At 38.4% G+C, this 18,814-nt stretch overlaps 1 long non-coding RNA gene across 1 annotated transcript; it reads left to right on the top strand.

Annotated features, from left to right (window-relative positions):
* The first annotated feature begins 297 nt into the window (after window positions 1-297).
* LOC311096191 lies at window positions 298-17,496 on the top strand. The gene is made up of 3 exons (XR_014608975.1): window positions 298-657; window positions 16,696-16,761; window positions 16,871-17,496. It is a non-coding gene; the product is annotated as an uncharacterized lncRNA (long non-coding RNA).
* The last annotated feature ends 1,318 nt before the right edge of the window (window positions 17,497-18,814 follow it).

The raw sequence follows: 18,814 nt of genomic DNA on the forward strand, positions 1-18,814 counted from the left end.
AATCACGTCTGACATATTTGTGATGTTCGGCGCAGAGGAAGACGGCAATTCTAGCTAGGCTATAAGCTTAATTGCATCGTACATGTAATCAAGTTCTTACGTTTAACTGACGTGACATCACGGTCAAAATGACACTAAATGGATGGATGCTATAGCTGACAAAACAGCGAAAAGATGTTAACTCGGTCATAACAACTCAGGGGTATCTAACGTCCCTTCCTTGTTTCTATATTTGGAAATGACTTCTAGGAAAACAGAAACTGCCAGCTCCATATCCAGTTCCACGTGTTCGACTCCGCTCCCTTTTAAAGCAGAAGAAAAGCATCGGGGCAGCATGACACTCGCATGTGAGCGATTTTACATACAGCCACCCATTGATGATCATTAGACTCGAGAATGTCCGCGCGGAATTTAGCGCACAATTGGCGTGTGTTGCTGAAAATGGCATCTCCCCCTGCACGGCCCCTCTGCTTTATAGTAGCGTGACCATGAAGCAATGCACGCGCAAGAGAGATCTTAACATGCTCTACAGAGTCAGTCTGCTCCTCTAGACGCTTGCTCATCTCACCAGCAGGAGCGCGTATAGCGCGCACTTAAAGAAACAATATCTGACTCAGAGCAGACAGATGTTTCTTTCAATCCCTCAATTCGTTCGAGGTAAGTTTCAAGCGATATTGCATCGATATGCAGATTTGCGCGTCTCTTTTAATGGCAGGTGTGATCGGAAATGGGGCATCGGGCAGAATACTTATTAATTCCATTGATGATGTCATAATAGATATTCTGCTGCTGACCGTTACAGTGGGAATTTGCGTTTGCATTTAAAAAAAAAGGGACAGATAGAGATGTTGTATGCGACGCGTCCTTTTAAGCAACCGCATGACATTATAGACTGTGCATATCGCTTCTTTTCGCGGATGTTGCTTCCCGACAGAGGCAGACAGATTGTGTCTGAGAGAGTACCTGAACTCTCCAGGGAGTCGAACACACTGTCTGGGACTCAAATGACGCCCAGTTGTCTGCTAACAAAAAGCTCTTAATAGGTCGGATGGGGTTTTAAAAAGCTTTTTAATGCTTTCCTCAAACCATATGCTTGAAAAGGACAGAAGTTCGTGCGATAGCTCTTGTAGCCACTGTAATTACTGCATATGTAGCCTATGTGTAACATTTTTCAATTGAAGCCATGACTCAAGAAGGTCACTTGCTTGTTATTTGTGATCAAATGTCTTAAAAACAAGCCTGGAAATGTCAAATTAATAACCATGCTTGGCATTTGTCATATTCAATTTAATTCAATAGTTTAGTGCTTCTTACAATACAGTTTGTTTCAAAGCAGCGTCACTGAAAAAGCATGTTTCACTGTTAGATTCAGGAAGTACGTGTATTGTTATCAGTCAGATATGAGTATGCATATTGCAGTAATACACAGCTATAAGATGGGTTAGTATTTGTCACATCAACTAGATGCTCAGAGGTTGTTATAGAGAAAATGAATGCTTTAGTCTTAGTTTAATAGTGGTGTATGTGTTATTAACTGTTGATGTTTGAATATGTTGATGCATTGTGAATTCAGTGACGGGACTTTGAGGGCAAGATGAGTATCGATCTCAATCCAACTGGCCCGCAAAGTCCCGCTTCTGGGACACACTCTCACAGCGTGACAAGAGTAAATAGTTCAACTTAAAGTTATTTCTTCATCAACTGTATCAATTACAGGTTCTCAGTTTATGTCATATTGACATGTTTGTGCCTGATGAAAGTGAGGCAAATGGTTTTATTGCATAAAAGTTCTGTTTAAACATGTTTAGTCACAAAATCAACTCTGTTTGCAAATGCATATGATCTGGAATTGCAATGTAATGCCGCAGGGAGAATGAGGGGCTTTTGGGGGCACTTGTGTTTCAGTTTCACCATCATAATGCCCCTAAAAATCCTTATTGCTCTTGCACTGATCACCATTTAGAAATGAGATGTTTACATGCATATGTTGTGAATGCATCTGCTTCTATTGCAGATGAATTTTGTTTTGGAATATTCCAAACGACTGATGGCCACAGAGCATGTCTGCCTACACTTATGTATGATACATAAATGGACATTGCTAAAGCCATCTCTTCCATTCATTTGGGAATATCCCATATTATGTTTGGTGCTCAATTATGTGGTGCTGCACCGAAGGCAGCTCACTAAATGCCTTAAGCATCTGCTGCATCTACTCAAGCGTTCTGTCATCCAGCTGATGGTGGCAACAATCTGGTTTCATTTTCTGTCTCCATTTTCTGTCATGCACAGTTTGATCTTCTTGCTAAAACTTATAGAACGGGCCCGTCCCCTGAGGGTCGCTCAAACAGACAGAACAGTCAAGCACCAAAGAAATTTGTAAAGTCCAAGTAAATCTCTATGGAAATGATTTGCCTGTCGTTATTAATAATGCTGCTCATGAATGGCTAGGAGTTTGACACTCCGCGGCATTCATTCATGTCAATCAAGATTTAATTATGAGACGCTGCCCAGAGCTAATGCTGACAAAAATGAACGAATAGATAGGAGTAATGCTGGTATGCTTCATGTAAATAATATGGGAATTTGTATGACAAGAAGCAACAACTCAGATATTTTCATGTCAAATCAAAAACAAGTGGAAAAAGCAAAAGCAACTCCCTTTAGTGATCTTTTAGCGCACCACAAAACATATCATGCCATGTTATTATAAGAACAAGGGGTCTATTGCTAGTTGAGGGAACAGGATGTGATTCCAAGAATGTGAAGAGCCTAATGCCACATGTGAGTAGGGGATAGTTTTGTTATGCTTTGCCAAACTGCAATACTTGGGAATATTAAGTAGTAAACTTTCACATACTCCGTGTCTATTTTTAGTAATCTTTATTAGGATTAAATGTTTTATGGTTCATAATCACTATATAGTAACATTACATTGCCAGGCATTTTGGCTTGCGCGTCTTTAAAATCTCTGGGCATTGGGCACAAGTCCTGCTGGAAATAGCTGTGGTGCTTTCTCTGTTCTGTGGCTCTGTTACGGCTCAACTCATGGTAATAGGAGAAAGGGAGAGTTTCAGATGGGAAAGTAATTATTGACACCCCACAGAGCCAACAGTTCATCCTTCCTCACTGAACTCTCTTCACATGACAAAAGTTGTGGTGTCTGTAACCGTAATAGACTTCAGCGGCACACATTTCTGTATGTTAATGTCGAATGATATAAATTAGAAAGCAAACAGTGAGAGCAACAAATGATTTCCTGCTACTTTTTAGAGTATACTCTTAGAAATAACGATTCCAAAAGGGGATTTTCGCTGTGATGGCGAAATCATTTTGGGTTCCCCAAAGAACCTTTCAGTGCTAAAACCATTTTTTTTTTTCTTTGTGGGACATTTTAAAAATCTAAAGAACCCCATTTTTTCACTAAGAACATTTTGTGTAATGATAAGGTTCCATAATTGATCAAAATTCTTCACGTCACCATAAATACCAAAAAAAAAAAGAACCTTTGTTTTTAAGAGTGTATTTAAACTAATAAAATCTGTCAAAGATCTTGAAATCGCTCTTAAACATAGTGTTAAATTTCTTGCAAAGTCACTTGCTCATTGTTCCTTTTGACGTCATTAAGGCCTCTGAATCAGTTTTAAAGAATGCTCTGGAGAGCCATTTGTGCTGCGTTGGCAGTTCACATTAACAGTCTTACATGAAATGGTTTGGGTTGTCAAAAACCCCATGTAGAATCTTGCCCTGACAAAAAGAGCCTTCACACTTAAAATGGAGAATCTGTCAAAATTCTTGCAAAAATGTGTTTCCCCCCTCGCCCTCCATGTTTGTGCTTGTTTTATTTATTGCACACCAATAGAAGTTAAGCTTGTTAGCAGTAAAGTCATTGTTTCTGCATGGATCTGTCACCACTGTCAGTTTCAATTATTTGATAAAAGTAGAAAAGTCAATTTATATCTTATTATCAACTAAGCCATTATATTAGCTTAATTTTAAAAGACTGTGAACTCATTAAAAGATCGTATCATTTGTTTAAACAAGTGAACCTCTTGAGAAGTTTTGGTTTAGAGAATAATGTGAGAACTCACAGCTTGTGCCTGTTATTCCATGATTTTTATTGTGATTTTTTATTATGCTTGTTACTTTGGAAACAGGCAGCAAAATGTTTTCCTCTCTTCTGTAATCTACATATCTCGCTCTTTTTCTTGGGGCAAAGCTGCAGGGTTATACCAAAAAAGATTTACGTTTTGTAAACATCACCTGTCTATAGTTTCAGCACTATAGGGTATTTAATTTAATGGATTCAAAAAATTTACACAATTGTCATTTTTTCAATATACACTCTAAAAAATGGTGGGTTGTTTTAACCCAATTGTGGGTCAAATATGGACAAACCCAAACGTTGGGTTCAAAATGTAATTTAAAATTTTGCCATATGTGACCCTGGACCACAAAACCAGTCTTATGGGTATTTTTTTTTTTTAAATTGAGATTTATACATCACCTGAAAGCTAAATACATAATCTTTCCATTGATGTATGGTTTGTTAGGATAGGACAATGAAAATCTGGAATCTGAGGGTACAGAATAATCTAAATATTGAGAAAATCACCTTTAAAGTTGTCCATTTCTATTGGCGATAGTGCTGCATCCATTCACAAAAATAAATGTTTTATATATTTAAGGTGGGAAATTTACAAAATATCTTCATGGAACATGATCTTTACTTAATATCCTAATTATTTTTGGCATAAAAGAAAAATCTATAATTTTGACCCATACAATGTTTTGTTGGCTATTGCCACAAATATCCCCGTGCAACATAAGACTGGTTTTGTGATCCAGGGTCACATATTTGACCCAACGTTGGGTTGAAACAACTCAGTATTTTTTAGAGTGTGGTTTGTCACATCTGTTAGTCAACAGAAGATCAGACATTGAGAACAAAATGAACTGAATCCATTGGGAAATAAGCTTGTCTCGAAACGATGAGATGAGAATGCAATTATTACATTTATTTAAAAACGAATGTAAACAACCAAATCATCAGTATGGCTCACAGTGGTAATGTAAAACATTTATGTACAGTTCATACAGTGCATTGGATAGGCCCTCAATCAGCCGACATAATGACAGAAGTAATTCATGCATATTTCTTCATAAAAACAAACAAACAATAAGAATTAGGAAATATACACCAAATATGACTGTTGCACTGCTTGTAAATGCTAATAGGTATATCTTAAACGTCAAGATATGAACGAACGTGCAATAATTCTTCTGCTGGTGCACCAACTGGTTTGTAGAAATACCATCCCGAGCAATGAATCTCACAGGTCTCAGCAGGGTAAGATATATAGAAAAAGCACACGTGACAAGTTGCCCTTGCGCAACGCAAGAGGAATATGTTTACCGTTTCTTGCCCTACATTTATATTTAGAAATCAGCAGAAAGTATGAACAGAAAACAGGGTGCATGTCATCAGAGAGCATGAGACATCCCCTGGAGGATATCTATATGGACATCCCCTGGAGAATGATCAATCTGCAGCTTAAGTCTTTCAATTTCACTTTGATGTAATTTAGCTGATTATTCCGAATATGTCACGGTTCACAGGTGCGTGTGTTCATTTTGTCTTATTTTGTTTCCCTCTTTGGCCTGGTTGGCCGTCACCGTTGCCACTGATGAGCTAATCAGATCAATCGCAGCTGTTTGCTCATGTCCTGGCATTTCTTTGTTTGCCCAAAGTTTGTTTCAGTTGTTTTCAGTTTTGCTTTTCTCGTTTGTGTTTTGGATTACCTGTTGCCTTCTCTGCTCCTGGATTTCTCTGTGGCTCTACCAGTCTGCAGTTTGCTTCTCCAGTCCATTGCAGTTTGCATTGTGCTGCCAAAGCCTGTTACCTTGTCATCGTTTCTCTACAATGTCTGACCATTCTGTGTTCAGTTCCCTGGGTTTATTTTATGTTTAATAAGCACCTTATTGATTGCACTTTCAATTGGATCCTGCTCGTGATTTTCCCTGACATAATGATCTGACCAGGATGGATCCAGTGAGTGCTTCTGAACTGAGAGACATTTTGGCTAGCAATAATGCTCATATGGAACACCAAGAGAAACAAATCATGGCGGCGGGTCTAACTGTTCTGGCTTTGGTAGCGCAGGTTGCCGAGTTGTCTGCCCAGTTCCAGCAACTGAAGACCAAGACTGTGAACGTGCCCACTTCGCCTAACCCACCGTCAGTTTCCCCCACTGGAGACCTCCCAGCTCATCACAACGAACCTCGACTACCACCACCAGCAGCCTATTCTGGTTTTCTGCTCTCCAGCCATCTGCATTTCCCTCCGAGGAGTCTAAAGTGGCTCTCGTTATTACACTGCTGGCTGGTCGAGCGGGTCAATGGGTAACGGGAGTGTGTGAATGGAAACATCAGTGCTGCTCCTCTCTCGGAGGAACTCAAGATGTTTTTTGACCGCACTATCTCCGGTAGAGAAGCGTGCTGGCAGAGGGAATCAATCTGTGATGGATTATTCCATTGAGATTTGCACGCTGGCTTCAGAGAGCAACTGGAAAGAGGAAGCGCAGTGGGACATGGCCCTGCATGGGTTGGTCTAGGCAAGGATTCGCTCCAGAGACTGCAGACTACTTTCAGGCCATCCCCAATGCTATGGTCAGCCCCGACTCAGATCTGGAACCCATGCAGGTGGGCAGAACTCAGCTCTTCCAGAGGGAGAAGGAATGACGAAAGGCTCATGGACTTTGTTTGAACTATAGTTCTTCCATAGGACATTTTTGGGACTTAAAATTAATCCGCCAACTCAAGATCCCCATTATTCCTTTAATTCAACCTATTTTAGTCAATCACTACCCTCCCTATTCCATTTTACTGTGCTGTGAGTCTAACCATCTCTACAGAACAGGTCCGGTTTATGCTTGACTCTTGACTCTCCTCTTGTCCTGGTGGTTCTTGGACATCCCTGGCTCATGCTCCATATTCCTCACATAAACTGGTCTCAGAATACTGTGTTATCCTGGAGCAGTTATGGTCATGCTTCTTATCTGTAGTCTGTGTGCTCCCCCGTGTCTTGTTCTGTGTTGCAGGATGAACCTTTGGGCCTGTCTGACATGCACAAGGAGTACCTTGACCTGAAGAGGGTGTTCAGTAAGTCAATAGCTGCTTCTCTTACTCCACACTGTCCCTATGACTGTGCTATAGACTTATTTCCACGTATGTCTCTGCCGAAGGGCAGGTTATATTCGCTCTCCACTTCAGAGAGGGAGGACATGGAGAAATATATTTCTGATTCTCTGGTAGCCACACTCATCTGCCCTTCCTATTCCCCTGCAGACCTGGGGTTTCTTCTTCGGGGAAAAGATGGTTGGTTCCCTGCGGCCTTAAATAGACTATCGGGGGCTGAATACTTATCCTTTGCCATTGACATCTTTGGCTTCGAGCGTCTGCTGCGAGTCTCTTTTTTCATGAGGTTCGACCTTCGCAGCGCCTATAATTTGGTCTGCATCCGGGAAGGAGATGAGTGCAAGACTGCGTTTAATACGCCCAGGGCGCATTTTAAATATTTGGTTGTGCCGTTCGGGTTATCCAACACCCCGTAGTCTTCCAGGCACTAGTTAATGACATGCTGAGAGACATGAGACGATTTTCCACCGTCGGGCCGAACAGTTCTCATTGCGAAACCGTTCCATTCCGTGCTGATCCAGGCCAGCAGGTACGGTTACGGTTTCATTTTCCACTGTGGGGCTGATTGCGGCTGCTCTTTGGAATGTAATACAAACGCGTCAGTCGTTGCCTTGGTAACGCAACGGTTTACTGATGATATGAGATTTAAATAGTGACCGAGTTATGGAGAATGATCAGCTGTTACCAGTACCAGGCTCAAGTGGAAACACAACTGGAACTGTTCCTTACCATTCTAAGAACCGTTCGCCCCCGACAGTGGAAAAGCGGCTATGGTCAATCAGTTCATTTTTGTCTACCTGGATGACATATTGATATTTTCTCCTTCATATTGATACTTTCTCCTTCTGACTGCCATGACCTCCACCAAGACAACGTTCATTTGGTCCAGTGCAGCCAAAGCTGCCTTTTCTAACCTCAAAAGTTGTTGCCCCTGACCCCTCAGGTCGACGCGTTGGTGCGGTTCTCTCAGAGTCAAGGTGGCCTTGGAGACATGGTGCCATTGGTTGGGCTCTGGGGAGTCTTTTATTATCTGGACCAATGACAAGAACCTTGAATGCATTAGATCTGTTAAACGCTTAAACTCTAAGCAGAGGTGGGCATTATTTTTCAGTTGTTTTAAAAAATAAGGTGGATACAGAGAATTAGAATTAGAAAAATGTTATGCCTAATAAAACTTTATAGGTAAGATTCAAAAGGGTCGTTCTCTGTTTTCTGACTTCACTAAACAGCCCAAAGCGAATACTGAACAGACATCTTTATTGCTGAAATGTTATCAAGAAAATCAAGATGTTATCAAGCTTCGTTATGAAAAACTTGATTTTGAAAATAGCAATGCTGCCATCTCACTACTGAGAAATGTAGCTAAATGAATAGCTTTGCTGCTTTTAGCAACAATGTTGGCCATATTAAAACATCATCTCTGTTTTCATTGTCTTGTTTGTTAATGGCAAGCCCAAAAGTTAGTTTGCCACCACAACAGAGATAACATAACCATTAACAGTATGAAGCATTTCAAAAATGTGTATCTTTTACCAAACAAGCTATTAAAGTTGCCTTGCCATCTGGTGAGCATTTAAAATAGATTACAGACCTGACAATGCTGGTTTTGTTGTTTTGATTTGCCAGTGGGCTCAGTAGTGGATCATGCTCTTTGGCTGGCTACACTGCCTTTGTGGTTATCACGAGCCCGTCACACACTGGCTACATGCTCCTGTGATACAGCAAATTGGCTTCTGACTGCTGCTGCAAACATCTGACTTCACTACAGTCAATGGCAGGAGTTTTTATTCACAGTGGAGCATTATTGCAATATAAATATTAAAGGAATATTCCAGGTTCAGGACAATCTACAGCATTTGTGGCATAATGTTGATTACCACAAAAATTCACTTCCACTTGTTCCTCCTTTTCTTAAAAGGCAAAAATCTGTGTCACAGTGTTATAGTGGAAGTGAATGGGGCCAAAACATTAAAATACTGTTTTAATAGAAAAGCCAATTTGACAATTTGAGTATTAACATAATATTAGTGAAAAAATAGCTTATTAATTTCTTCTGTGTAAATAAGTTTTAAATTGTATAGCTTCATTGCCATCCATTTAAAAAAAAATAAAAAATCTTTCAAACAGCTTTACAGCTATACAAGTTATAACAGAAGAATTCAAGTAAGTGCTTTTATAAAAAGTATAACCATTACATTTTTCAAGGTCATTTACTGCTTTCAAATTCTCAAAAAAAATTGTCTTCATTTAGACTTCATTTAGACATTTAGGGCCCTATTTTAACAAGCTGAAACGCAAGTGTCAAGCGCAAAGCGCAAGTAACTTTGTGGGCGGGTCTTGGGCGCTGTTTTCCCGGCGGAATAAATGACTCTTGCACCCGACGCAAATCTAAAATGGGTTGGTCTGAAGTAGCTTCATTATTCATAGGTGTGGTTTGGGTGTAACGTGAAATAAACCAATCAGAGCGTCATCTCACATTCCCTTTAAGAGCAGGCACGCTTGTTCTAAAGCGGATTCCTATTGTAACGGCGGATTTGCCAGGCGCGCGCCAGGAGCGGTTCACAGCCAAGGAGAGCAACGCTATAGTCACGGCCGTAAAAGAGAGAAGTTACATTGAAATGGAGAAACCCACCCAAATTAACTTCGGTTAAACAGGCGTATGATAATTTGGGTAAATGTGTAAGCTAGATGTATGCTTTTATAATAAATTGTCTATCTATCTATCTATCTATCTATCTATCTATCTATCTATCGTAATAATGTATGATTTGCAAAAATGAAAACTGCTGCTTCTGTGTAGATGAGAGAATCAAAGTGTATGCGCGTTGTGCACACGCTACATTGATTATGGCCAAGCATGCGCCCTTAAAATAGCATATGAATAACATGCGCAACCCGCCACTGACTTTAAACTATTTTTTCCTGGTCAGTGGCGCAATTGTTTTCTAAACCTGCAAAATAGCATGAAGGAACGTTTGCGCCGGAACACGCCTCCTTTTTTGCGCTGAACCGCCCAGGGAGCGCAAGTTCATTCCCTAGTTTAGCGACGTGCTTCTGTGGAGGGAAAAGCGCGCTGTGCGCGGGTGCAAAATAGGAATGATACATGCGTCAGTGTACAAAGTCAATTGCGCTGGGTGCAAGATAGGGCCCTTAGACTAGTGCCTTCATTTTTGCCTCTTTTTTAAAGAAAATGATGGACGAGATGAAATGATGGTTGTTGAACACTGATGATTGAGCTTAACTTGGACTGTTCCTTTAAAGACATTTCAAAATGCAGTGGTGAAAATGGCATCCCGATTGAGCTCCTCACCTCACTATATTACATAAAGATGTACTTGTCAACTGCAGTACAAGTGAAGTTATCTACTGAGAGGTGTTTTGATTCCCTTGAACTATTAAAGAGATCGGGGGGGGGTGAGGAAAATGCTGACTGGCTCTATTGTCAACGATTGCCTTGCAAGACTTGAATTTTATGATCCATGCATCCTCTTCCTGCAGGGGTATTACCGCGTGGCAAACCATTAGTCTGCATTCTTAGTATCTGTAATGCTCCTGTTGTGTTGGAGAGGAGCATAGCATGCTGTCATGAGTCATGGGGTCAGCGAGAAGCAAGAGAGAGACACACACACATTAGACAAAGCTGTAGCGAGCGGTCCAAGCAGTTCAGCTCTTAACTAATACCACATGCCACCCCCTCACAGCCAAACCAAATGAATGAATGTCTATTCTGAATAAAAGCTGAGCCTAGCTTCATGCATTAAGGTGGCTGGCAGTCATCTGATATTCATTTGCTAGCATGTTTGTCTCATCTCTGCCATTTTTCTTGTCTGCGTTCGCAGCGAGGAGCTGTTGGAAGTCTTCGGGTTTCAGGGGAATCTCGCTGCGATGATTCCCAAGTGGTAGTCCTTGAAGATTTACTTCCTGTGTGCTCTTGTGGCTGCTGTGTCTTGGGCCTTTTTCAAGGGGAAATGAGAAAGGAAGCCAGTGCACATGGCTTTTATTTCTGAGTCACATCCTCAGTGTTTCAACCCACCGAATGGATTTAAAGGTTCAAAGTGAAGGACGAGATGCGCACAAATTACATGACAGTGTGTGCAATATTTGTAAAGACATATAGGGCAGTTATGGATCAGTTGTAGCGCTTCCCTGTCTTTCATTTACGTGTTTATATAACAGGGCCAGAGAAGACTTTTTAGACTGAAACAGATGAGACAGGTTAAGACTTGAGTCAATGTTCCCAGAGAACAGCCACTTGTTTTAAAAAAAAAAAAGATTCACTGTATGCTACAAGTCCAGACATTACTCTTAACAGTCAAATCAAACAAAAGAATCAATCACAGATCCAAGTCATTACAGTATATCTTACAATTTCTGTCTATCTTTCTATCTGTCTATCTGTCTGTCTATCTGAATGTCTGTCTGTCTCTTTGTCTATCTATCTATCTATCTATCTATCTATCTATCTATCTATCTATCTATCTATCTATCTATCTATCTATCTATCTGTCTATCTGAATGTCTGTCTGTCTCTTTGTCTATCTATCTGTCTGTCTGTCTGTCTGTCTGTCTGTCTGTCTGTCTGTCTGTCTGTCTGTCTGTCTATCTATCTATCTATCTATCTATCTATCTATCTATCTATCTATCTATCTATCTGTCTATCTGAATGTCTGTCTGTCTCTTTGTCTATCTATCTGTCTGTCTGTCTGTCTGTCTGTCTGTCTGTCTATCTATCTATCTATCTATCTATCTATCTATCTGTCTGTCTGTCTGTCTGTCTGTCTGTCTGTCTGTCTATCTGTGACTGACTTATCTATCGATCTATCTATCTGTCTATCTATCAATCTATCTGTCTATCTGTCTGTCTGTCTGTCTGTGACTGACTTATCTATATATCTGTCTGTCTATCTGACTGTCTGTCTATATATCTGTCTGTCTCTCTGTCTTTCTGTCTGTCTGTCTATCTGAATGTCTGTCTGTGTCTATCTGTCTATATGTCTGTCTGTCTGTTCGTCTACAATGCCAGATATAGGTAATAAATGAAAAATTTCTTTGAGTGTCTTTATTCTTTATACTGTCTTAATATTTTTTTTTTCTAATTTACAGTTTTTTTACAATCACTTTGTATGTAGTTTTTCTTTTCATTTTTAACACAGACTGTCCAATGTTGCAATTTATATCTTTAGAGAAAACTTGCACTTACAGAATTATTTCATTTATGTTACAGTTTTTCTCAGTCGCTTTGGTTTCTCGAATCATCCTCGACATTTGCAAAACAGTAAGTGCATTTCTCAAAACAATTCGTACAAAAAGCAAAACACCATGGATTACCTGCAAAAGCCAGTCTCTTGCTCAAAATCTTTAGTTCATCTCTCAAAAGTAAATATCTGTGTCAATGAACATGTCAGTGCCATCAGAATGACAAGTCCTTGTGTCACTGTGTACGGATAAGATAGTCAAAATTAGTATTACCTGATGTAAACTATGGCAACAGTTTTGATGACAGTTACTGTATTGAAATGTACAAAGCTGTGCTTCTTCTGTATGCCATATATCCATTTCAAAAGTACAAATTTACACACTACTGTACGTGAGTTATTGATTGAAAGAGACGGGATAGGATTCACAGTTACACTTTTACTAGTGGTCTGACAAAAAAAACTAAAAAAAAACCTTACAATATTATTGTAATATAGAAAAGAAAAAGAAATAGGGGCACTAAGGCAAAAATACAACATTAGAAAGGCAAACACAGGAAAGACCCCTTAGGCAGAACTTTGCTTTTGCATGCAGCACTGTAAGCTTGCCAACTGAAGGTTCATGAGATGCAACTTTCAGAGAACTGGTTTCTCATTGTTTTATCTACATTCTCTTCATTAGTTAATGTCAAGATTCACCTGCACAATTCATCAATTCATGGCACATTTACAAAAAGTCTAATAGAAATGTGTAGAAAATATGCTTGACAGTTTATGACAACTATCAACCATTTTGCATTTAATGACTTATACAATGAACTAATGACTAGATGTTTTGAGTGGACTAAGACTATTGCACAGAGAACTATTTAATATATTTTGAGCAACATGGCATTAGCAACTGATAATGTAGGACACCGCAGACAATTGTACATAATCAATTGCATGAATGTACCAAAGCAATCGCAACTTGTTCAAAAGAATGAGAAACTGCTTTTATGATGTGCACAAGTGACTAGATGATGTGGTTGTACAAGTAGTTTTGAGAATTTCATTTCTGATCTGAGAAAGTATATATATATATATATATATATATATATATACAATTATAAAATATATATATCAGGTATAATTATATAATTTAATTATATCTTCAAATAACTCATATATCATGAAATACCATAGAAATAGATCACCCACACAGAAGATAGGGGGAGAGTGGGGTAAGATGATCCATTTTTTACCTGATGGTCCTCAAGATAAGAGGAGAGTAGGCAGAAGTACAATGAAAGTATGTAAAGTATGGTAATTTCAGGAGGTTTCATATCATTTTAAATGATCAGAATGTATGACAAAGAGTTCTAAAAATATGGCTTTTTAAGCCATATGACAAAAAAAATGTTCCTGTGGCTCAGTTTACCCCAGGTTAGGGGTAAGTTGATCCACCAGCGTGTAAACTGACCATCTAAATGAATCTGTATCAAACCCATGTGAAATTGTTATAATTTACCTATTTTAAAAACAACTTTAATAATCAAATTTCCTTTTACAAATAATATTTTTCTTAAAGCTAACTTAAAAACATAAAACCAACCAAATGAAGTTGAAATTTCAATATCTTTAATTTTTTGAATTTCTGAAACAATATGTTGAACACCAAAGTTGCAACCTTCCCCAAAAACAGTGTTTCTAGAGTAAAATTAAATACAAACTGAATTAGAATTCACAAATAAACGTCTCTGAAACTAATAAACATTTTAGTCGAAAGGTTCTTGGCATTGCTAAATCACCAATATGGATCATATATATTTTTAGACCTGGACAAATTTCCTTTGATGTAACAGCTAACATTTTTACTTTGACAAGCCAAAAACAGTTTTTAAAATAAATGGGTACCTTTCACTCCTCCCATGCATGTGTTTCTCCTTTTCGTCTGGCAGAAATTATGGGTTGTTCCAAAATATATGGTCACATGACAAGAAAAGTGTACAGTTGCCAAGATAAAGGGGGTGGGTCAACTTACCCAATGGCTCATCTTACCCCACTCTCCCCGCTGTGTAGTTGTTTTTACAATCATTAAATATTGTAGTACAAAATATGTAATGCATATAACCTCAAGCTACCTCAATCTTTTTAGTGTTTTTGTGAAGAATTTGCATTTGTGGCAAAGAGGCAACAATTAATTGAATAAAAGCTCATCTAGTAAATGAACTGGCTTCTCTGAACTAGCAGTATCATGTTGGACCAGTAACACACCAAAACAAACGTTCATTCACACACACAAACCATCCTAACAGTCTTGCAATTTGAACAAAATGGATGGAAAACCAATGAAAAAAATACAGTTATAATTGAAATGTTGACTTTACTGGCTACTGGCAAATAATCACAGAAAAAAAAGAAGAAAAAAAAGGAAAATGTTAAGTAAAGTCATGAGACTGCAGGTCAGCTGATATACACACCATACTCATTGGGCTGTTGCTTAGGGTCTGGGACCAAAAAAGCTGGAGATTCTTTCCTTCCGCCGGTTGCCAGGTGGGAAACGGTTAGAGGAGCTCCATATGCTAGCTGGGTTCTCCAGAGACCTCAATTAGATCCATCTCTCATGGTGTGAAAGCCACAGCAATATGCTATCATGTTACACCAATTAAGCCCTGGTAAACCTTATCATGTGGTCATAATGCTTTCTTTTTCTGGAAGGATATTAGGAATGCTGAATTTTGTATGTTTTTTTTTTGTTTTTGTTTTTTATAAGAGTAACTAACGCCAAGCTCCAAATAAACCCACTGATACAATTTGAGCTGTTCAAGTACAGGTCATTAAATCTTGAGAGTAATTATATGGCTTGCTATTATGAAGGTGATCATCTAGACTGGGTTACACATGGGAACTAAATTATACAGTGCTTTTCGAAGAGAAGCAATTATACCCCTGGTGAAACTGTGGTAATATTACAGCGTTTTATTACCATCTTAAAGAAGTTGGTCACCATGTTCTGTATACTGGATGTTTCTAAATGTTTCATGTATTATCTGTTGGAATACATTATTACTAACAAAATCTTTGTGATCTCTTGATTCCAAGAGTTCAGAAGAAGCCACCAGAGACCGTCCTGTTCTCCTCAGCTACAGGTTAAAGGTGCTTAAAGGGTCAGATTGTAATATTTATGTAAAAAGTGATCAGTTGACTTAACTTTAAAAAAGTGATGAAACCCGTTGTTATGAAACCCAATCCGTTATGTGGAATTGTCAAGTTCACATAACTTGCTTTTTTCAATTACGCATGGTTTATTTACTTAATTCCTCACTTTTTTAAGTTAAGTCAACTGATCACTTGTTTTTCTAGTTAACTGACAATTGAATCGAGGTGAATGGGACAATTGTACTAATTTATGGTCATCTTTGCATGTGGCCTTTCCCGTGTGTTGTTCTGGGAACATGTACAGAAGCCCCCCAACATTTAAAAATGAAATTCACTGCATAGCTTTAGCAGTTTGTTGGGTTTAAAAATGTAGACTACTTTTTCTATTTTGATACTTTCCTATTGACATAAGTGCAACATTTCCATGATGTTAATTAGTTATTCTGTGTGAATTTGAGGGGAACTGGCTTAATTCATGTGTTCAAAAGATTTTTTTTTAAAGAATTCAATACCTTTATTCAGCAAAGATCCATTAAATTGATCAAAAGTGACAGTAAAGAGATTTATCGTAGTACAAAAGATTTCTATTTCAAATAAATGCTGTTCTTTTGAACTTTCGTCAAAGAATCCTGGAAAAATGTATTACGGTTTCCCCAAAAATATCCAGCACAACTGTTTTCAACATAATAATAAGAAATGTGTCTTGAGCAGGAAATCAACAGAATGATTTCTGAAGGATCATGTGACACTGAAGACTGATGCTGAAAATTCAGTTTTGACATCACACACAGGAATAAATACCATTTTAAAACATATTAACATTTATTTTAAACATTAAAAAATTCTTACTGACCCAAAACTTTTGAATGGTAGTGTAGATTCACTAAATACAACTTGGGACCGCATGCTGCAAAGAAAAAGAATGGTTGAGAGAAAAGACGGTTTCTTTTTATCAAACATTTTGAGATATTTGTGTAAAATCTATCAATATACTGACTTATATTGTGTCAGACTACAAAAAGTTATGCAAAGATGATTGATTTACAAGTGGTTAAAGGTATCATGGTTTAAGCATGTTTAGATACCCCTTTCCGACATTAGTATCATCTATACATGGCCTGTACAAATACAAAAGTTGAAGTTACAGTTTTTTGTTTTTCAGGTTCCAGCAGTGATAGATAAAGAACACCCCATGCTCAATGAATGAGTTAAAAAAAAACTCAAACAAGTAAGAGCATTGTCTACAATTTCAAGATGCTCTCAGAGGAAGTAAACAAGCTGACATGCAGACGTGAAATTAAAACCCCTCTTCTTTCCCTCCTTCCATGTGACTGCAGAAGCATATGACTTCCATAACTTCGTCGCTCATTAACCACTGATGGCAGGACACAATTGAGTGAGTGTTTGTGGAACTTGCCCCAGATATTCAGGTCTCAGTCCCCGGCTCTGTTGGGCAGATCTTCTCCTGTTTCAGATAGCTTCACCCTGCCTGACAACAGACCGTGAGGAACTTTACATGAGAGCCATATGTAAGGAGTAAACTATGGGATACAAAGGTCAGTTATGTCCATTTAAATCCCTTAACAAGCACCGCAACAAACAAAAGACACATGCTGGTATTATTAAATTACATCATCTACACATGAGCCAACAATTGAGTTACTTTTGTGCAGACAGTGGAATCACCATGAAGAAGCACTTAATATTAATCTTCATTAATATGGTTTTGTACAGCAGGGCTTACGTCGGAGCAAGTATTGTTTAGACCAAAATGCTTAGCCTACGAGTCAGAGGTATCTTTAAAAGACGATATTCTCTATTAGCATTAAGCGCATGCATGAAAAACGACTTATAGGCTGTATAGTCCGGGCTTGACTGGAATCTCATTTAAAAAGCAATGTATTTTATGGTGTATATTTTGTAATGGCACTGATAACGATAAAACAATAAAGTGAAAAGGACCAAAATCCTTTTGTTGTCTGTGGTTTGTGTGTAAATGAAAACAGATGCTATAGTGCCACCTACAGGTAAGTTTCATGCAACCAATAGCCATCAGTCAAGGCCTATGATTCCCTCCACTGCTCTAGTTTCATTCAGCTCATACACTCACATAAAAGACAACAAGCTCTATTAATGAACTTGATGTCATTTCTGTGTAATGTTGGGAATGAGAGCGAGGATAAGCAAAGGACGCACACCATTTATGAGGAGACTTTTAAGGACAAAGGGTGGGGGAGCTGGATTTCCTCTTTGGCCTAGAAAAGACAACACAAGCTTTGCCAGCTTGAGAATTCTTATCATTCCCTGGATATTAACACATTCATTTTTAGGTAAAAGAAACTGCACACCAGACCAGCTATGGTCATATTTGAGCTCCAGCATGATCCATTCATCTTGTTCTGTAGGCTTATGTATGCTGGATCAGTGCCATAACTCTTTAACATTACATAGAAGTTCTCTTAGACATAAACTGTGTATTAATGCTAAATATGTTCCCCTTTTCTATGACTTACAATGTAATGAGAGGTTGTTGAACATATTGAGGTCAAGCATATGGCATAAGTTACATATAAAAGTTAAGTCAAAGGGTTCAGAACAATATTCTTCAAGGCCGAATGACTTTTACAGTTGTTCATGATTTACAAAATGTATATATTAGTCACAAGTTCTACCTGATAAAGTATTTTAGGGCTTGGGATAACTAGAAAAATGCATGACTTTTCCAGGTTTAGAAATCACACCTCATTTACCCAAGTTTTTCTAGGCCAAAATCCAAGAAAAATCCAAGTTCTTCAAAGGAAAAAAAAGTTGTTCAACTGAAATTTTGTGTGGCTTTGGCTTATTTTCATGATTGCTTTGTCCATTTTAAATCATATTATGTCCCCTTTGGCAGTTTGCAGAGGTCCCCTATTGGGCCCCAGTCCCCTGGTTGAAGAACCACTGAATTAAGTGTTATCCGTATCCGTATAAAAATCTATATAAAATCTGTGATATTATTTATTCAATCATTTATGAAATACATAACATTTATTGTTTGTTCCATTTTTTGCTGAGTTTTTTTGGGTGAAGTGCAGCTAAAATGGGCTATCAGGTAAAATGGGCCAAATAAGGTTGTAGGGTCATATCTCTTTTTTTTTTTTTTTTTTTTTTACAGCCAATCACTGATCTTGCATTGTTGATTCAACACTTGTTGACATGAAACGATAGTTTTAATTGGTCTGAGTTTTTTAAGGCATGCAGGGCAGAGTGTTACATCAAGCTTGTCAGAGAAATTGTAAGGT

The sequence above is a fragment of the Abramis brama genome, assembly GCF_963993115.1.
Source record: "Abramis brama genome assembly, chromosome: 1".
NCBI lineage: Eukaryota > Metazoa > Chordata > Actinopteri > Cypriniformes > Leuciscidae > Abramis > Abramis brama.